Source organism: Emydura macquarii, unplaced genomic scaffold, assembly GCF_026122565.2.
Source record: "Emydura macquarii macquarii isolate MOO-44397 ecotype Brisbane River unplaced genomic scaffold, CSIRO-AGI_Emac_v2 contig_1363, whole genome shotgun sequence".
NCBI lineage: Eukaryota > Metazoa > Chordata > Testudines > Chelidae > Emydura > Emydura macquarii.
Genome location: NW_027131500.1, coordinates 23551415 through 23574093, shown reverse-complemented (window position 1 = coordinate 23574093; position 22679 = coordinate 23551415).

The following is a 22679-nucleotide window of genomic DNA, read 5'->3' as shown; positions in this document are numbered from 1 at the left end:
ATTGTAGTCTTTGTAGGACAGTAATTGGAAAAATATTCTGCTGGGCACTGAGAGGAGGATTTGAGCCTAAAGAAGCAACTCATCTGCGCCACAGCAGAGTTACATTGGCATAAAACTAAGACTAACACAGTGGTGGAATCAGGCTCCTGGAGTCCAAAGCTTCCTGACCTCTCAGAAATTGTAGTGAAATGTGTTTAACCATTCACCACATGTACTTCCCTTTTAAATCCAAACCCAAAACATAATTGCTAAAATGAGATCTGCCAAGCTCCATGTATAGCAAGAGTTGCAAAAAATCAAGAGAACAGTCAGAACAATACTACATATTCCCCCAGCAAAGTATATCTCACATCAACTGCAGACCCACCATGATATTAACCAAGGAATAAGAAAGAAAAGTGGGACCTGCTAAGCTGCACAGAACAGATCTCTTCCTTCAGAGACCCCATCATCCAGAACTCAGAGCCATAATGATTAATTAAACCATCCATTTCCACTTTATTTTTTCACAGCTAAATCTTTATATTAAATTATAGACCATACCCCACTATAAACGTAAGTAAAAAAAGTGCTAAATGGAATTACAGTTATGTAGCACTTGATATTATCTATTGCCTCAGTATTGGAAATCTGATCCCACAGTCCTTACTCACACAAAACTATGATTAATTCCAATGGCAGTTTTGCCTAAATAAAGACTTCATAACTGGACCCGGCTCACTTAGGGCAAATCTACACTGCAAAATTAACTCAACCTAAGTTACATTGACAAACAGCTCAACAGTAATTAAATCGCTCTTGCATGTCCACACTATGCTCCTTTTCATCCGCAGTGCGTGTCCTGCTATAATATGTATGCTACTATTCACTGAGGAAGACTTTCTGAGGGCAGTTGTAAGTTACAGCAGTTGCTAGTAGATGTGAGTTACATACATCAATCAGTTTATTAATCAGTTATATCTTTTAAGTGATTTTCTCATCAGATTATACCATTTCCCAGCTTTTTACCCTTCTTGTAGTTTTCTCTTGTTTGAACTAGGAAAGAAGGGTCTTGTCACTGTAAGAAGTCGGATGGCAGATGTTCTACACCAGTTTTCCACTGCAACTGCTAAAACTGCCTGTAAAAGCATAAAAGAATATCACACACTAGCAGAAATTCATTATTTTGTACGCACTGATCTTATTCTGGGCACCAGCCATGTTTGGTTTCATTTTCAAGCTCAGGATCAGCTTGGCTTTTTTAAGTGGTTGAAAACATTAAAGTATCATCCCCTAAAACAAAAAAACACCTTTTACTTTTTGAAATACTGCCTCTGAGTATTCCATGTGTGCCTGAAGCTACATTAGACACAGACGGCATATTTTTAAGATGTCAACAATTTTAACTGCTCTGTGTGTGCATGTGTGAGAAAGAGATTTCAGAAGTGACTGAAAAGGTAAACACTTAACAACAGAGTTCTGTTTAAATTGGCACTTACCTTAGTCCTTTGAACACTCTCCAGGATAAACCCATTATGTAAATAGATTTTTGTGTGTGGTTAATTTAGTATTTACAATGCCACACTGACACACCTGAAGACTGAAACCCTATATTTATCCGGACAACAAGCACGGAATAGCAGTGATTGTGTAAATTCACCCACACAGATTTGCCAACAGGCTTCAACCTTGACCTGGATAGACCACATCTAATGATGAGAGGATTGTTCAGTCTTCATGCCCATTCAGTCCTTTGCTTCTCTGCTGAGCTTGCCAACATAATTCTGCCAGTTGTAACTGTTATGTATATCTGTCAGTTATAATTGATTTATGTAGTAGGAGCTGAGGGAATAACTGCTGTGTGCAGGAATTTACTAGTGTGACTTTCTTGGATATTTACTGAAGACACTGAGGTAGAGCCCTGCATTCTGCCTAGATAGAATGGAGGTCATTCTCATTGTAGTAAAGTGGCTATTAAGGGGTTAACTGGGTAACCCAGAACATTATGGGCTGGAGATGGGCTTCACCCTTTCATCTTACTTCCTGTTTGTTGGTGTGAGTTGTACCATGATTTTGCCCACAGTGAGGGCAGCCAGCTTCAGCAGTGTTACTGAGCATGCACATAAGAATGGCCATACTGGGTCAGACCAGTGGTCCATCTAGGCCATTATCCTGTCTTCTGATAGTGGCCAATGCCAGGTGCTTTAGAGGGAATGAACAGAACAGGTAATTGTCAAGTGGTCCATCCCCTGTTGCCCCTTCCCAGCTTCTGGCAAACAGGGGCTAGGGACACTTCAAAGAACCGTTTTGCATCCCTGCCCATCCTGGCTATTAGTCATTGATGGGCCTATGCTCCAGGAACTTATCTTATCCTTTTTTTAACCCTGTTATCGTTTTGGCCTTCACGACATCCTCTGGCAACAAGTTCCACAGGTTGATTATGCGTAGTGTGAAAAATACTTACTTTTGTTCATTTTAAACCTGCTGCCTATTAATTTCATTTGGTGACCCCTAATTCTTGTGTTCTGAGAAGGAATAAATAACATTTCCTTATTTACTTTCTCCACAGCAGTCATGATTTTATAGACTTCTAGCATATCTCTCATTAGTCATTTCCAAGATGAAAAATCCCAGTCTTATTAATCTCTCCTCACATGGAAGCTGTTCCATACCCCTAATAATTTCTGTTGACCTTTTCTGTACCTTTTCCAATTCCAGTATATCTATGAGATGGGAAGACCAGATCTGCAGGCAGTATTCAAGATGGGGACGTGCCATGGATTTATAAAGAGGCAATATGATATTTTCGTCTTATTATCTATCCCTTTCCTAATGATTCCCAATATTCTGTTAGCTTTTTTGACAGCCATTGAACATTGAGTGGATGTTTTCAGAGAACTATCCATAATCACTCCAAAATCTCTTTCTTAAGTAATAACAGCTAATGTATACCTCATCATTTTATATCTATAGTTGGGATTATGTGCATTACTTTGCATTTATCAACATTGAATTTCATCTGCCATTTTATTGTCTAGTCACCCAGTTTTGTGAGATCCCTTTGTAAGTCTTTGCAGTTCTGCAGCCACTGCTCATCATCCCACACCTTCAAAATAATGCAATCCCAGAAGTCACAGCTTGTTTCCCGGGACCAAAAGCAGCACTCCACCAACTGCAGATGGTGCGTGACAGCCTGCAGCAAATGAATTGTTTTGTTCTTGGCTTGTAGCAAGCCAACGTCTGTAACATCACAGTTTTCAGTGCTGCAGCTCCTGTCTTGCCCCTGAAAATACTGCAGAATAAGTCGTGAGGTGTTTGTGATGCTCACAACAATAGTGCAGAGCTGAGTGGGCTCCATTCCTCTCAGGCAATGGCGTGCGTGCGGCAGAAAGGGTTTGAAAAAATGTTGCGAAAAGGAGATCGTCTGTTTGTTTTGGACTGGGGCAAGAAGGGAGTGGGAGTAGTACTTTGCATCATGGGAGGACGACAACCTTCCCAAAAGCCTCTGCAGCTAGTTGCACTGTGGGATAGCTACCCACAGAGCACTGCGTTGCTTGTCGACCCAAGCACGGCTAGTGGGGACACAATTTTCCGACACAATGAGCGTGGTGTGATCACACTCCAACTTCTAAAATTTGGTGGGTGAAAGTCGATTTAAAAAAAATCGACTTCACTCCGCAATGTAGACGTACCCTGAGTCCACTAAGGAAGGCAGGAGCGATACTGTGTACCTACAGCATGGTACCCATCTAAATGATAGGTTCAGTGTTAATTCCTGTAAAACGTAAAAGCTAAAAGAAAAACTAACCACTTAATGTATGCTAGTCTTCTTGTTATCACATCAAATATACGATTCTATTTAATTACTAACAATAGCAAAAAAAAAACTGCAGTGCTTTTGGCTATATTCACAATAATGTCAAAGAACGTCTAAAGCTCCTTTCAGTGTGTCCAGGTATTGGATAGGCCTGATTTTTATTATTATTTTTAATACAGTGAATCAAATTCTTCTTTGTTTCACCCTGACAGACAAATGCGGGCTTGTTTGTGCTGTGAATGTTTTTTCTGTTTGTGATATGAGAGTCTGTTGCCCTGAAATTGATGTGCTGTTAAAAATTTAATATTATGAGCCTAACTTTCAGGAGGGCTGAGCTTCAGCAGCTCCTATTGACTTCACCTGGAGACACAATTGGTCAGCACTTCTGAAAAAAATCATGCCTATATGACTTCACTTCAGAATCAAATAGGAAGAAAAGATAGACAGGGAAGGAACAGATCTCTTGTTTAAAAACAGTCTTTCTGAGAATTAGCAATTGTGGCAAGAAAAAAAATGAAAAAACAAATAGAAAGTTAATGATGATCTTATAATTAGGTCTAGTATGGTTAACAGTTTTCCTTACTATGAAAGTCCTTCCATAATTTTATTTTAATTCTTAGGACACTTTCTAGTTCCCAGCTGTTTAACACTTGGAAGATTGCTCAGTTTCAAAATATTTTGGGGGAGTGGCTAAAGGTGGCTATCCCCAGAGGAGGAAGTGTTTCTGGACAAAGGGAGGCAGGACTGGGCTGGATCTCTTGTTTTGAATGTTCATAATTTCTATAGAACCTATCACAGCAAGCCCGCTTCTTCTCTCCTGACTGCTTCTACCTGCCTCTTACTGGGAACACAATTTCTTCCCAGGCCTGCTCATCTTATATGCTTGCCTTTTTCCATGGATTATGCCTAACCTAGGCAGGCCATTAAACCAGTATTAAACCAGACAGTCCTGCTTTCTAGGATTTTTCCCCCATCCAGTACTCAGACAAAACCAGACGCGGTTTTGTCTGGGATGGGATGGGGCACGCAATTTTGAAGAGTGCGCCATTCTACCCCCACCGGTCTGACCCCGCATGCCAGCAGGGAGGGGCAATGCATTCTTCAAAATGGTGCACCCCCCCTCCGTGATGTGACATGGTGGAGCTTCTTCAGGTCCGTATAGCTCAAAACGCTTGTCTATTTCACCAACAGAAGTTGGGCCAGTAAAAGATATTACCTCACCCACCTTTCCCTCTAATATCCTGGGACCAGCACAGCTATGACTACACTGCTTACCAGGATTGCGTCATGTCTCTGCCAGGCCAGAGACAATGGTGAAAGATCAATGCTTAGTGATGGTTTATTAAGTTAAACACCTTGGGATAATGGGTTTGCTCTAGCTGGGTGAAGATACTTCTTCCTCCTGTCTGAAGGGAGAGGGTTTTCAGAGCAGTGGGGGGAAAAAATCAAAATGCAGAACAGCAGTAGTCTGTACAAGGACTCAGAGGGGAGAAATGGGAGTGAGTGTCATTTTGTACCAAATTAAGATGAGGGAGGCTGCTGCTAGGTAAGGGAGCAGAAGACCCTCCATACCTGCCTGCCTGCTGGAACACAGATGGTCCCCCAAGGATTCTGAAGGCAAAGGTAAGCTACTGAAGGACTTTGCATTTAAGAAGCTTTATTGTTTTTTATGATCTCTACTCTCCTCTGCTTCACATGATTAAGGATAAAAGAATATGAAGATGTTAGATCGAACAAGTGTATGTATATTGACTGCTACCCAAATGCTGTTTTCCCCTGAGAGAATTAAAGCTTCACACCTTTTGCATGGAGTTCTGGGTGAGGATTGCATTAATTACCGGGGAGTCTGAAGGCTTATTGCTGTGCCCAGGGGAGCTAGGCAGTGGGTTTCAACATTCATAAGGGTGGTGCCAGGTAGAAAGTCTGAATCCTGAACCCTATGCCTAGGATTCTCAAGTTGGGGGCACTGGCTGGACTCCATTCATCCTCCAGGAGCTTAAAACACCCTAAGGATCCAGAGTGACACAGACTTAGATTCCCTTCACAGCTATCCTAGTGGGTGGCCAGGAAGGTGCAATCCCTAGGATCTGTGACAGAAGGAATTGGCACATTTCCAGTGAGAGACTTGGACGAGAAAAGCCATTGGGTCTTCAGCTGAGGGGATGGGGGCCAGCAAACTAAGGATGTCAGCCCACTGGGGTTGTGGGACCTTCTAGTACCCATATGAAGCAAGAAAAGATGTGTGAGGGCCTCATTAGCGAGAAAAGAACAGGAAGAGAAACAAGGTTCCTGATGATCTGGGATGGTAGGGAAAGCAGGAGTGAAACAAGAGCCAAGTCTCCTTGACTCCCAACCCTTAGTTTAGAATCCTCAAGATAAGGGTCATTATCCTGATGATTCCAAGGCATAAAATAAATTTTGTTCTATTAATGTAGCCAAGTACTGATGAATGAATTAGTTCCATACAGAGCCTGACTTTCAGCAGTACTGAGCAGCTCCCGATGGAAAAAAGGCCCACAGTTGTCTTTACTATAAAAATATTATGGATTGAGTCAATAAAATCCCCAAACCCATACAACTTATGTTACAGTAAATAACCAAGCATAATTCTGCATGGTATTCATGATCAATATGGAGGATCTCCAAATAGTTCCTTAATTTTGATATTATCTTATTTATTGTAAATATATATCATTGTTAATAGGTTTCCAAACGAAATGGCAGTTTAACTTCAAGTATCCAGGAAATGTTTGATGTGATGCAGTAAAAAAGTAAAGAGGGAAACTGTCTCTTGGGTTCTCGTTCATGTAATTACTTGTATTTCCGTAATATAGAACAAGTAATGAAGATTTGATGTACTTAAGTACCATCACAACTAGTAGGAACTGTGAGAGACATGTCCCCCTCAGCATTCATGAATTCCCATACTTGGTCTCCCAGCTCTTTGATCTGATTGCATAGGTTTTATAGCGATAATAAAAATATCCTTAGTGAACAGTCCCTATGTGGATGAGAAAGGCATACGTATTAGATCAATGGAAATTAAATAGAATGAGCCAGACTGAGAAGAAGTAAAACTGCCAGACAATACAAGGGCTTTATAAATAAACTAGGAGACCAATGTGAAGAGAACCTATATAATTTCACTCTATAGTAAACAATTGTTACATATTACGTGCACCTGCAGTGCCATATGTCTCCTTATTAACATACTTTCCAGACCAAAAAAAATACCAATACACACAGATTTTTAAAAAAAAATAATTATTTTAAATATTGAAAACCACAACATTTAAAATGTCGTTCAGATTTATTTTCCCACATCGCTTGCTTGCACTCAGTCAACACACTGTGCTGTGTGTGACAAGAAACATTTTGCATGCATAGCAGGAGACTTTCTGACTTAAGAGCTTTATCCACTGGGAAACATTCCAGATCTTTTACGACTTCCATCCAGAATTAGCTGGTACGTCCATACTAAACTCACTAAAATCTAATCCTACAGAAGAAAATCTTTGCTTTTTTTAAAAATTAAAAGAGAGATTTATCATTTCTGGAATGTGACTTTATGTTAAAAAGAACCATACCTGCTCCCATTGAAATCAGCCTCACTTGCCCGCAGAGGCTCCAGTTCAGCAAAGCATATTTAAGTACATACATAATTTTAGTTCAGCAAAGCATTTAAGCACATCGAAGTCCATTGTATTAAAGTCAAGCATGTGCTTAAATTAGGATGGACTATTGAATCAGGGCTGAAGGAAATAGATCAGGCCAGATTGTGCCTAGCTAATTCACAAGTGTACAGTAGAGGAGGGGAGAAGAAGAGGATGCTTCAAGGAGCCATCCTTGCACAGCAGGGAGGCACAATTTCAGTCCTTGAGCCCTCCACGTACCTCCTGAGGTATAAGATGCCCTAAAGAGGGTAGGGAGGATGAGTTGTCAGGAGCCTACTCTTTCACACATTGGCCAGCAGAGTTGGTCAGCCACCTGGGGGCAAATATGCAGTAATCCTCCAGAGTGTACCTGAAAGCATGCTCTCCCTGGAGCAGTGCAATTTCTTAATGCCCCCTATACATGGCTGTTCCTTAAAGATATTAATGACCCCTCAACTCTTCTCTCTATAGCCTGCTAATCCTGTTTCATTAAAACAGGTTATTTCTCTGCTGCATATTCATGGTGTAGGATATTTCCCTGAAGAACTACTCTAATCATAAATAGCCATTCAGCCTTACTGACCTGACATCCAGGACCTTTAAAAAAAAATCTGGCATCTTGGTGTTGGGAAGTTTTCTACAATTCAAAAACTTTTTGGCTCTTAGTCCTGTCTGTCTGAGCAATTCACCATCTGAACAGCTAGGTTTCTAGTAGAAATCAGCCAAGCGCAGGTGAGTCATAGTGTCTCCAAAAGAAACTGCAGTTGATTGAATTTCAAGTAGCCAGGGCAAGTCCCATTCTTCCAGGATAGCCTGCATATGCTTGATAGAGTCAATCAGAATATTCATCGCAAATAATATTCTTTGCAAATTTGCATCAGGAGGCTTGGACATACATACTGGAGCAAAAACACACAACTGGTCATTTCTCATTGGGAGGAAAAACACGGTAACATAACAAAAATGCTTGTCTTTGCATATTAGTAATATTTTATAGAAGTACCTCAAAAGCAACAACTTTTGCTTGCTAGACACATATTGGACCCTAAAGGAATAGCTGTGACTTAACATGAAACCTAAAAGAATGATGGGATGCAAAGCCATCAGCAGTACTGTGAGCCACAGGGGTACAAATCTCCAAGCCCAGATATTTTTTGACTGATAAAAGAAGTTCTCTATTACGATCCAAATGCCTCAACAGTTTTACATTTGTAGCAATATTTTATAGAGCTACAAATGTAGTTCTATAGCTACACCAAGCTAAACTAATCCACTTCCAAAGATAGTCACCGCTTTACTAATCTGGGCTTGGTTATTTGAATGTTGCTAATCACCTCTCTTGCCATAAAAAAGGAAGAAGAATAGAACTATCTGCAAACCAATTACTCTTTTCCCATTTCACTTATCATAAGGTTGAAGCAGCCCAGAAGAATTAATTTTCCTGCACTTGTATAAAACTTTAAATGGTATTGTGCATTTTACATAAACTGTAACCTCTAGCACACACGAGTGCGCACACACACACATCCTGCACCGCACCTCTCATCAACATTTAGGTTTTGTCTTAACCTAAGCAGAAGAGGTGTCGTACAACAAAAATCCCATTACAATGTTTACTTTAAAAGATACATTCTCCCAGCCTTTAATAAATCGTTTGTTTGGTCTTAAAATTTTGCACAGCATGCAAAAAACCCAGCCAAACAAAACCTTCTCTGCATACAAAGATGGGCAATAACTGTACTATAGGCTCATCATTTGTAAATTGGGAAGAAAGTTTCAGACTCCACAGGACAGTGTAAAAAGCCATCATTTACCCAGGGATTTTACAATTTAAAAAACAAAAACAAAAGACAAGCCATAGCTTTGTAACTTCATGAAGGATAGACATAAAGGCATTGTTATCTGAAGAAACGTCCCCCCCTTAACCTCCTCCACTCCTTTCCTCTTTTCCCAACTTCTCTTTTTTAATCAGAAACTTCCATCTTCTCCATATCCTTCTGTTAAACGTACTGTTTTTCATAAAAGGTCTAATGACTTGAAGTAAGGCTTTAGTCACCATAATGCCTCTTTTTTCAGTAATTTCTCGGGTCTATCATATATTGTCTAACAATATTTAATACTGTACAATAATTAGAGTTACAGCTGTGTAAAAGTATAATGTAAAATCATATATAAGAACAGGAAAAATAATTTTGAGGGCCCCTGACAATAAATAAAACTAAAACAAATAAATGTAACTGTTGCTTTGCATGTACTATTACAAAATATCACCAAGTATGTCGTCCTCCCAATGTTTTATATCGTATATAATTTCTGATACCTTGTCAAAAAGCAAGTAGATCGTTTGCCAAAACAATAATGCCTCATAAAGTGGGGAGAGTTTCTGCATGACAAAAACTTGTCGATGCTGCAACATGATGACTATCAAAAGATGGACACAAAACAGTTTCACACCAAAAAAAAAAAAAAGTCCATCAGTTGTCAAAGTTTCTCCAAGCCAGCTCTCTTATCTGCATACTCTGGTTTTTCATGTTAAACTTTTAAAAGTTTAGGAGAGTTTATTTTTTAAGACTTTTTTTGTTGTTATTTTTTATTTCATTAGACATTTGATTAAAAATTGAATGTTTAACAGAAGAATATGGAGACTATGGCAGTTTTTGATTTAAAAAAGAAAGATATACTGAAGATTAAAAGATATACGGAAGTATGTATTGACTCTTCTGGAGAACATTTTATATGTAGCTACTGCGTCCCAAAAATTAAAATATAGGTTTCCCTCATATTCCATTGCTGTTTTTGTTTTATTTATACTAAAATGTACACGTTGTATATTTTGCTAAAATATTATTTTAATTTATCTGTTCTTCAAAAACTTTACTAAAATTAAAAGGCCTCTAAGACAGTTTAAGCCAATCGGTGCTAATGTTATAAAGGAAGACATTACTTTGAATAAATGCAATAAGGGAAATATGAATAACGGCTAGACATGTAATTCCATTAGGTTCTCTATCTGTTTTTAAAGACAATTGCTAAAGAAATTGTGAAGAAAGAGGACATTTTATTCCTGATCCAGAATTAAAAAACAAATAAGGTTTAATTGCTAAATTTGCATAAGTTTTGTAAAAACATTCTAGAAAGAAATCTACATGCATGCTCATTTTAGATGGTATTTTATCTTTCTATTACAATTAAATATGCTACAATAAATAATTCCATGAAAGGCCATCGGGTTAGAAAAACCTTCATGAAAATGTAATGCAATTTAATATTTTATGACATATGATTCCAAGTGGTCAAACAGCAAAGGGTTTCTTCCATTTGGTTAGTAACAGTCTGTGAGGTGAGATGTTTTTCTCGTCTCTCTGCCTGTTTTCTTTCTGGCTTTTTTTTTTTAAAGCTTTCACGGACATGTATTAATACTTCCCTTTTACTGACTCTGTACAATTTTTAATGACTTTAGATAGCTACTAAATGCATAACAAGCATATGTTCCTCTTAAAATAAGGAAAAGGCATGAAATCTATAGTTATCCATTTATTTTAATAGTTCCAGTAAGGATAAATTAAACAAACTTTTATTTTTTAAATCTCTCCGCCCCCCACCCCCCCCCCCCCCCCAAATGGCCAATAGTACCAAAAATGCACATGTCCAAACATGAAACCTGGGGGTCCTGGAAAAGGTGGAGGGACTTCAATACCATATAGTCAACTCCTGAGGCAAAAAGGGGGTGGGACAAAAGGTAACAGTGGGACATGAAAACTTGTCGAAAATATATGATGAATAAAGGTATACAGTTATTACTACTTACATTCTTTTCCAAAATCCCCTTCTCTTTCTGCAAACCAGGGATTTTGGACTCAATATGTTTGGCGGGGAGGGGAGTGGCTTAACACAGCATATTTTTTGTGATGCTGAGACTCTGTGTTTATGATAGTTTTTTCCAGTTTTTTCCAGTAAGTGGAAAACTACTGTAACAAACTTCATGTTTAAAGAGAAAAGAAAATATGTAACATTTTGTTTTTATATCCCCAGTGGTTAGTGATGACAAACTATAACAAAGAGCAGCACTCCATATCTCTCCCAGTTGGTGTTTCCTGGGTTTATTCTTAGACTATAACATCAAACAAAATACTCCTGGGGGAAGCAGAAAGGGTCAGTAATTGAAGACAGTAAATGATTCAGGTTAGCGATTCTCCAAACTGCATGCTAAAAGACCAGTGATCTCCTTTCTTATTATAGCTTTTCTATCAATCTTCTCTAAAATGATTTCATTTATATACAGGATAATGTATTGTATGGGTAACTAAGTTTAGCACACCTGTAATAAGGTATATTAACCAGGAAGAGCTTTACATCTTTCAGATAGAGGGTGAAATCTACTTCACTTACAGAGAGCCTGAGTAGTCACACTTTATCCAAGTGATGTGCAGAGAGATTTGGGAGGTAAAATTCACACACCCCCAAACCAGGATCAGCGGGTGAGGCTGTGTGATGAGGTGTATAAAATGCATACCAACCAAGAGCCTCAGATCTCTTTTAGCCCCACTTAGTCACATCTGGAGGGTATATCAGACTAAGGGAGGAGTTAAAGGGAAGGAGTTCAGTGCAGTTGGGAAAAGGAGACCCAGGAAAGAAGTGGTCTGGAGTTCTTTTTCTGTGGGAAGGGCCTGATGGAAGCCAGATGGAGAGAGAACTATGGGAAAGGAGCAGAGTTAGTTCTTGGTGGGCCTTGAAACAGGGGCAAGATTCCAAGGAGGAACCCATGTAGGTTGATGTTCTGCAGAAGAGTGAAGCAATGGGGAGAGTGTAAAATGAACTAAAAGCTCAAGACCAGGAAGGTGGGAGGAAGTTGCTTTTTTAAAAAATTTTCTTAAGGTTTGCTGAGGGACTCCAATGCTCTGGAAGAAAAGTCCAGCTGAAGAGGAGTCCACGAGGGGCAGAAGAACTTGTGTACATTACCACTATTTGTTAGACACTGTTTGTTTGGAACATAAATAGCCCAGAAGTGGTGGAACTATAGTGTGACCTGTCCGGAAGGCCAAGTCACCACTGTACCAGACCACTGAAGTCTTGACGAGGAGAGCAAAGCAGTGGCTCTGAAATACTGTGTCACACCTTGGGAGGATGCTGTGGGATGGTAAGACCACAACAGGCTGCAACACAGCACCAAAGCCCACTCCAAACCCTCAAGCCCAGACTGATATTCTCTTCGATGGGCTGGAATAACAGCTGCAGCCCTTCCTGCACCCATTGCATAAGGTGTCGGCTCTACTATGTCCTTTAAACATGGATCCTCTACGCCTTCCTCACACTCTATTACAGCCTTGTGCTTAAGCCCATAAAAGGCCAACATGAAGACTCTTTCAGTGGCAACACTGTGAATACCTACCTAATTATGATGAGCTAATATAAGAATGTCCTCCTTAGAATTTACTTTGAATTATAAATCTATGTTTTTAGTGGCTATAGTATTCTGGGAACGTGATGAAAGGAGGGAAAGAATAAGCTGTACTTGGCAGAGGAATAGAGGGTTTATTTGTGCTTATCATTTAGGTGGAATAGGATTAATGACGATGTCATTACGGGAAACATGCTGTAAATAAAGCAGTTACTGGGAAACAGTGACTTTCTGTTTATTTGATGACAAATTATCAGATTTTTACAAATATCAATGAGTATGGTATTAGATCAGTTAAAATGTTTCATTCTTTGCATCTCTATTAATATACACGTTCCTCACACATTATGTTTCGTTACCTACAATGTTAGCCACACGTAGGGTTGGTTTCCAGAATGTATAATAATGGTGTTGTGAAGGGGTTCACTCACCAGAGGCACCACCTAGTGGTCAGGCAGGGTATAGCAGGTCCTCTTCTCTCCCAATGCCCCAGTTGACAGGCACTCTGGTCCTGAGGTTATCTGACCTGTTCGTGACTCAGCCCTCTAATCAGGTCACGTTTTTCATGTCTGCCCCTTTTGGGATATATACAGGGTCCAACAACAGAGTAGTCCTCTGGGTTAATTGAGGTTCTCTGGGTCTCCCTCTGAGTTGAGATCTCGGGGTCTTGTCCTTCAGGCTTCAGGGCCTTCTCTTCCTTAGACTCCCTGTATCGGGGATCGACTTTGGAACCCCTTAGAGGTTGGTAGGGGAACCTAGTCCAATCCTCTCCACTGTATTCTGATGCAGAGCCCAGTTTAGGCAGCTACATCCTGAACTACCAAAATGCATACTGCTGCCTCCCTGGATCACTTCCGACCAGTCCTCTCTTTTCCAACTGGGAAAGTAAAGACATCAAATAAGTGGAAATCAAAGATAAATTCTCAGACCTTCTACAACTCCCAAGTCTCTTCCCTTTGGGTTTGGCCACACTACAATCCAATCTCAGGCCCCAGAAGCTCAGAAATGTAGGTCAGCTCAACCTCCACAGTCCGCTGCCTTACTGAGCAGTCCTGCTCCCCTTTTGAACTCCTGCTCCAAGTCATGCATGCTTTGGCAGGTGTGGTAGGCTGGGGCTGCCTCAGCCCAGAGCAGCTGCTTAACTCCTTCCTTAATGATGCAAAGTTTGTATACCCCATCATAGGTGTAAACATTGAGTCAATTGTCATTTGGAATATATGAAAAGGTGGAGATCAGTGCCCAAACTGGGTGTATGTAAAGGCAACTCCATATATAATATTATATGAGTGAGGATGGCTGAAAATCACATTTTGGAACATGAACAAATGTAGATCTGGATTCTTTTCCTTCAAAAATGTCTTGAGTCCAGGTTATAAAATTTGGCTTATACACTATCACGTGTTCCTCAGAGATGCTGTTGTACAGTAGAGACAGAAGCTTACTTGGGTTAGCCACCATCTTCTAATTGTTTCTTCTTCATTGTGAAGTTTCTCTATTAAATAACCTGGTCTAGGAAGTGTCTAACTTGTAGATACACACAGAAAGCCCAAAAGGGTAGACTAAATTTAATTCTGAGCTGTACAAAGTTCAGTTAGCTTTATGCCCTGGAGAAAATCTCTAATGGTTGACGGAGCTTTGGCATCTCATTTTTTAAAGTTAGCATCGTCCAGTCCTGGAGGAAAACATGACAGCATAGATCCAGGAAGCCATTGTGAGTTCTAGCATTACACCAAGGTATCCTATTGTCTTTCTGCATATTTTCAGAGTGGTCCTAGGATAAGATTTTGTCTGATCTCTTGAGGGAGACAAGTCTCTGTCATAAATCAAGTGGAAAGAATAAAAGTAACAAGCTGTTTCAATGCTTTGCCATGGAGGGCTGTTTAGAGTTTCTGTCAAATCTAACCTGGTACAAGACCCTTAAATAACACTTTGCAGCAAATCTTAAGTAACAGACTGCAATGACAGGGAGGGGATTAGTATCTTTGTTCATTTTCTTTCTTTGAACCTCAGGAAATGAATTTGGGGGCATTTTTCAAGGTATACAAAAAATTGCAACATATTCACTTTTTCTTTTCCTTTTCCTTTTTTATACCAAACAGGTAGAAATACTAAAAAGGCTTGCAGGTGCTATAGTACTCCATCTTTTCATCCATCTGACTCATCCAAACATAGATAATGGTAAATTATGCCACCTTTGAACGGCAAGTGTATAAAAGGGGTTGCAGGTTTGCATTATTCGTTTAGTTAAACTGTGTGAAAGTTGTGCCCCTTTGACACCTGAATTCCTCAGGGGACCATCAGCATAAGAAAGTATTTAGCATTTCATTGAAAGTTCAGTGGCTTCAGCTCTGAAAACATAGTCCTGTATTCCTTTAAGAATTATTTAAGGTATCAAATGGAAGCTTGTGTTTCACTGAAATATAATAGGATGTCATCTGCACAGACAATAATCATGTCATCATGAATCTTAGGATGCTCTGAATCTATGGAAGCTATTGCAAGTGGTTTGGTGGAAAGACCTGCCAGGAGAGGCGAAAAAATGTCCATGCACTGTGCCACTTTTTCAGGAGAAGGTCTCTAATCAGGATAAATTCAAATAAAGGAATGCATATAGAGACTTGCAGATAATGAAGGCCAAAATTTCTCTAGTACTAAAAGAATATAGGTCCAAAGAACCCTGTTGAATTCCTTCTCAGCATCTGAGGCTGATTGCATTTTCTTAATTTTTTTTTACTTTGTAGGATATCTTTCTGAGGAAAGACCCTTCATTTTTGGTTTTTATTTCATTTAAAATTTCCTGTGAATTTATCTTAGAATCATAGAGTTGGAAGGGACCTCAGGAGGTCATCTAGTCCAACCCCCTGCTCAGAGCAGGACTAACCTCAGATAAATAATCCCAGCGAGGGTTTTGTCAAGCCGCAGCTTAAAAACCTCTAAAGATGGAGATTCCACCACCTCCCTAGGAAACCCATTCCAGTGCTTCACCACCCTCCTAGTGAAAAACTTTTTCCTAATGTCCAACCTAGACCTCCCCAACTGCAACTTGAGACCGTTGCTCCTTGTTCTGTCATTTGCCACCACTGAGAACAGCCTAGCTCCATCCTCCCTGGAACCCCCTTTCAGGTAGTTAAAGCCGCTGTCAAATCCCCTCTCATTCTTCTCTTCTGTAGACTGAACAAGCCTAGTTCCTTCAGCCTCTCCTCATAAGTCTTGTGCTCCAGGCCCCTAATCATTTTTGTTGCCCTCTGCTGGACTCTCTCTAACTTCTCCACATCCTTTTTATAGTGGGGTGCCCAAAACTGGACACAATACTCCAAATGCGGCCTCACCAAAGCCGAATAGAGGGGAATGATCACTTCCCGCGATCTGCTGGCAATGCTCCTACTAATGCAGCCCAATATGCTATTAGCCTTCTTGACAACCAGGGCACACTGCTGACTCATATCCAGCTTCTTATCCACTGTTACCCCCAGGTCCTTTTCTGCAGAACTGCTGCCTACCTCGTCGGTCCCCAGTCTGTAGCTGTGCATGGGATTCTTCCATCCTAGGTGCAGGACTCTGCACTTGTCCTTGTTGAACCTCATGAGATTTCTTTTGGCCCAATCCTCCAGTTTGTTTAGGTCCTTCTGTATCCTATCCCTACCTTCCAGGGTATCTACCACTCCTCTTATCTTAGTGTCATCTGCAAACTTGCTGAGGGTGCAATCTACCCCATCCTCCAGATCATTGATGAAGATGTTGAACAAAACCGGCCCCAGGACCGACCCCTGGGGCACTCTGCTTGTGACCAGCTGCCAGCTAGACATGGAGCCATTGATCACTACTCGTTGAGCCCTATGTTCTAGCCAGTTCTCTATCCATTTTATAGTCCATTCATCCAACCCATACTTAACTTGCTGATAAGAATACAGTGAGAGACCATATCAAAAGCTTTGCTAAAGTCAAGGTATATCATATCCACCGCTTTCCCCACATCCACAGAGCCAGTCACCTCTTCATAGAAAGCAATCAGGTTGGTCAGGCATGAATTTTTTCCCTTGGTGAATCCATGTTGACTGTTCCTGATCACCTTCCTCTCTTCCAAGTGCCTTAAAATGGATCCCTTGAGGACCTGCTCCATGATTTTTCCAGGGATTGAGGTGAGGCTGACCGGTCTGTAGTTCCCCGGATCCTCTTTCCTCCCTTTCTTGAAGATGGGCACTATATTTGCTTTTTTCCAGTCATCAGAGACCTCCATCAATTGCCACGAGCTTTCAAAGATAATAGCCAATGGTTCTGAAATCACATCAGCCAACTCCCTCAGCACCCTTGGGTGCATTGCATCCGACCCCATGGACTTGTGTATGTCCAATCTTTCTAAATAGTCTTGGACCTGTTCCATTAGTACTGCGGGATGTTCACCTCCTTCCCATTCTGTGCTGCCCAGTGCAGCAGTCTGGGAGCTGACCTTGTCTGTGAAGACAGAGGCAAAAAAGGCATTGAGTACCTCAGCTGTCTTGATTTAAAAAAAAAAAAAAGGGTGAAAAACAATGCAAAAAAATCAACTCTCAGTTTCTGGGTAAATATCAGGATCAATATTGGGGGGTTGGGAGGACAGAAAAAAAGCAATAGGAAAAGAAAGAGTACTTCTAACCCCACTACCACTCCAGAAGTAGAGATGGCAGCTTGATAACTTGGGTTGCCCAGGTCACCAAACAGCTATTTCCCCTTTCAGGGAGTGGGGTGGGGTGGACTGGGTATGGGGTATTCCCTAGGGCTCCACTAGGGTCTGCCCAAGTTACCAAGCTGCCATCTCTCCTTCCAGCTCAGGGAAGGGAAGCCAGGTCTGGGAAGTTCAAGCACTGACATACACATATGCACACATATGCACATGTGTGTGTACCTTCCACTACACTGCCTCACTTTACAAACAGGCTTGCATTTACAATCAAACTACTTTACTAACATGAACACATCTACCTGCTGCAGTGTATTCTATTTTCTTAATATAATCAATATTTTCACATCAGCGAATGGTCCAAAATTCAGGTGAGAATTGGTGAAAACTGAATAATAATTTTTGTAAACCCCAGGAATTTTTCAGTAAAAACAAAAAAGTAAGGGCCTTGTCCATAGGCAAACTAGCCAGTAATCAGCTGACTAATTACATAAAACTTCTAAATTAAGCCAGTTTTTAGATGCACTAAAACTGAATACATGATCCTGCTGAGGGTAAACTGTCATGATTAAAGATAGAACAGAAGTCCAGTCGTTACAGAACACATTAAAGAACACAGAACCATTATTAACTATACAGTAATATTCTCACACTGTATAGTTAATACCAGATAGGGCTGACTGGCAATAATACAGTTACTTGCTATGGCAATAGACAGCCCTCTCTCTCTTTTTATATCTTTATTATAATTTGTAGGGGAGGGAGCATTACAAGTACTATGACATTTTCATAGTGCGTTTAATATTAAATACATACAATTAAACATGGCAAAATTTGGGGAATGTTGTTGGACCCTTCCAAATTGATTGGATTAGTTATGAATCAGTAAGGTAAGAGGTGTGCCTGAATAAGAACAGAAACTCAAGTTTATTCCTATTTAGCAGGTTAGACATAAGGATCAGTTGGCCATAGAAAAGGAATTGAATGTTGAGACTGTTCAGAGAGTCCATGAGAAGGATATAAATGGTATTTCATCTAGGACTTCTTAATTACTGTATAGCCTGTTGATTATATGGGAAGTGCAGACTGCACTCAGTCTAGATTATCAACGATTGTTAATACAATATTTACACAAGATGATTCCTAATAAAAACATATCAGTGACTCTAAGTTTGTATAATAGAACTAATAAATATGAATTATTTAAATACCTTTCATTAACAAACAATATTGCCAGTTTAATTACATACCAGCTGTGACCAGGTACCTGGAATGGGCCACACTGAGAAAGCCACCCTCAGGGCAGACTGCAAGAAACAGGGCAGACAATCCCCCAAAACTAGTGGTTTATCCTATAATGAGATTCACCAAGCCAGTAACAAAAGAGTTCCTGCAGTACCACACTGGTTAACCAGAAGCCAAACACAGTCCCCTTTGGGCATTCCAGCCCTTGGCTCCTATCCAGATAAACAAGTCTAATATAACGAGAGGTTACTAAAAAGCTAATTCACCATATGTAAGGTTCTTCCAATCCCAAAAGATCAGACACTTTCCCCCAGGTCAATATGTATCTCAGATCTTACCCAAATATCACGCTGTCAGTCAATCTTTAGTAAACTAACTAAAGATTTATTAATAAAAGAAGAGAGTTATAAATGGTTAATAGATCATATACATGCAAATGATTGCAAAGTCCTTAGATCAGGTTTGTAGCAGTGATGGAACAGACTGCTGGTTTGCAAAAGTCTCTCTGGTAATTTCCAAAAGATTGGAAGGACCTCGGTCCATAGTTCAAAGTACTCCTTTTAGTTGTAAGTCCACAGTCCAGAGAAGCTGGAGCAGGAAAGAGGTAAAGGAGTGATGTCACAGATTGCAATTTATAGACCAGCCCAGATGCATGGAAATTTACTGTCCCAAGCAAAGCCCACAGCCCCTGTGTATGGAAAGTTACTGGCCCAAAATGGAGTCCAGGGTCATATGAGCATATCACAATCCCCTACCTATTTTGCTGAATCACAGGGGGTGGCTTTTTGCTTCTCGCTGTCTGAGGCATCCTCAGGAAGAGCTATCTCAATGAGATGAGTTTCTTCAATGCCCCATTGTGGGAGCTGAGTGTTCTTGATGGGCCATTAGGTGTCTATCCACTAGGTGTCTATCCCTAATGTCTGGAGGGTGTCATCTGGGAATACAACACAGATTTAAGATACAGTCACATAGCCATTCATATTCATATCTTCAGATACAAAAATGATACATGTATATAACTAGGATCATCCTATTTAGCGAATCTTAACTTTTCCATTGACACCTTACATGAGACAGAATTTACATAATTGTTACCAAAGTGTGACAGTGGTAACAACAGTGATATAAATGGTTACCTTTCTTACATGCAGCATCACACCTACATTAATTTAATGTAAAGGATGTGTAACCCCTTTGGGGTTTAGAAAGCATGGCCCCTTTAAATCTTTGCCCTGGGCAGGAGAAGTGCTGCTTATTCCAGGAAGAGGAAATGCTGTTTGGGGGTGGGAGAGGAAGAGCGATAGGATGTGTGTGTTTGTCTGGAGCTCCAGCCAGAAGTGCTATAGCAAGCAGGCCCTGTAGAAAGAAGCAGCCAAGAACCCGCCCGAAGCCTGGGAGGGACAGAGCGGCCGACCAGGGACGCCCCAGGACAGGAGCCAGGAGAAGCACTGTGCCAAAGAGGAATCCCCAAAAAGGACAAACTGGAGCTGGACCCAGTATCACTGCTTCCCAGAGCTGTATGGGGCCATGAGCAGTGGCGCTTGTGCTTTTGCATTGGGAATAAGGAGAGAGGCTGTAGCTAGCTAAATGGGGAGGTTGTCCTTCTATGTATGTTTGCGGACAGCGGCAGAAGAGGGCACCAGCGGGGTTTGTTGGGGAAAGTTTGCTGGCACTGAAGAAAACCAGGATCACCCAAGATTCACCACTGGATTGGAACTTTGCCCACGACTCCTGAACTCTGAGTCCAGATGCATTGCTCGGTGTCTGCCATTTCAATCTGTGGTACCACTGGGCCATGTGTTAAATGTAACCCTGTTTTACCCTATTTTTCTCCCTGTTGTTGGGAAGACAAAAATTAGCTCTTAAAATGAAGATCTTAAAAGGCATCAGCCAGGGGTTCAAAGACAACATTTCTTAGCTTTCATGGAGTACCATATCATCTCAACCAAGGCCAGATTAAAGCATCAGCAATACAGGTATTTACATACACCCAGGCTCTGGGAGTCATGTGATTATATCAAAATCTGAACTTTCATTTAAAAAAAATGTTTCCAACCCACGCGGTTTTCAAGCTTTTTCAAGAAGAGCTTGAAAACATGAACTAAATGTAACTGATACTGTGACATCTGCATGAGTCTGCAGAGAGCCTGAAACAATATCTCCAGGAAGAATAAACTGCCCTATTAATTTCAATGGGGTGTTAACTCCAAGACCCACTGCTCAGAGGGGAGGGGGAAGCACCATCAGCCCCATCCCAACAGAACATTCTGTGTGGGACCTTCCCACCCACCCAATTGGATGCACCTCAACCCCAGGGGTAAGGACCAGGCTGTCCTTTGCTGCCTCCTGTGCCTCTCTACTGGAGAGAGAGGACCTTTGCTGCTCTCAGAGAGACATGGGCCCCTGCGGCCATTACTGGGAGTTGGAGAAAGGCCCAAATGCCTCTTCTTCTCTGAGAGAAAAGTGGGGTCCCCTGTTCTTGCCATACCAACTGCAGGTGGGCCCTGGGCCAGATAGGGTATGTCTACACAGCAAAGAAAAACCCATGGCTGGCCTGTGCCAGCTGACTCAGGCTCAGGCTGCGGGGCAGTTTCACTGCTGTGTGGCGGACGCTTGGGCTGGAGCTCAGACACCAGGACTTCAATGTGGGAGGGTCCCGAGCTTGAGCGGCAGCCCAAGGCCAGAATTCTAGCAATGAAACAGCCCCACAGCCTGAACCCTGCAAGCCCAAATCCAAGCCCAAGTGGGAGTTTTTTTGCTGTGTAGACATACTCACAGAGCCCTGGGTTGTTACGTGCTTGCATTCCTGGATTGCCTTAATCCAACACTTATCGGAGCCCAAAATTTGTTACTGGGCCTAATGCCCTTGATTGTCCGAACCTAGCATGGTGGGCCCAGTTCTAGAAATAGATCCCATCATCAGTGAGTGGAAAAGGGGGACCTTCAGTGAGATAATCATATTTTTCTCATGATGACCTTAAGGTGGGGCTTCCCAAACTTCTGATAGCATGGGCCACATTTGAACACAGAGGCTGTCTCATGGACACCTCCCCTCTCATCTGCAATCCCTTGGACAGCATCCCCTCCCATTCACAAGCACATCACATCTCTGTGGCAACTATAACTACATAAGAAATGGCTCACCTGCTCACCCTGGAAGAGTAATCTTAGGAACTATTAGGAAAGGTAGGAATATTAGGAATTGTAATGTATTTTCACTGGGTTTTTTCATGCATTTTAGCAGTTGGAAATAGGGAGGAGGAGATATAGCAACATGGGACCAACAAGCTGTCCATGGACCACAGTTTGGAGAATTCTGCCTCTGGGCAATCTGACTTTCTGGATCCAGAGTTTTTTCTAATACTTTACAAATCATAGTTTAATGACTCTGTAAGGCTTGAGGTTGTTTTCAGCTGACAAGTTGTAAGTTGAAACTCATGTAAATGGCTAACGAGCATACCTGATCCACAAGGACAATGGCTAGTGTAAGCATCCGATGGCTCAGGAAGCCAGATGTCCTCTTAGTGATTCTAATTCCAATGAGAACAGCACATTTGCTTTTAGAATTTCTGTCTCAGGTGCCACCTATCCCCCTTCCCCTCCCCCTTCTTCCTCCACCCTACCCCCCACCCCGAGTGTAACCTTAGCATCCTTGATGTAAGTAGAGTGATGAAAAGTGTCTCTGCTTGTATGTAACGACCATTATCACTGTTGTTCTCTCCGGATGGGACAATGTCTGTAAGTGAATAGATAAAGAATTTAAAACGTACTACGTAATCGATAAGAAAGTGTATATAATTGACCACTGTAACACCATGAAGTTGAAGCTGATTTATCAGACTTCCCGGTATCGTGAATAAACCTCGTCAGTATTGTTTGTGCTGCCTGATTCTTGGAGAAAGAATCCTTCGTACTTTACAACTCTCTTGG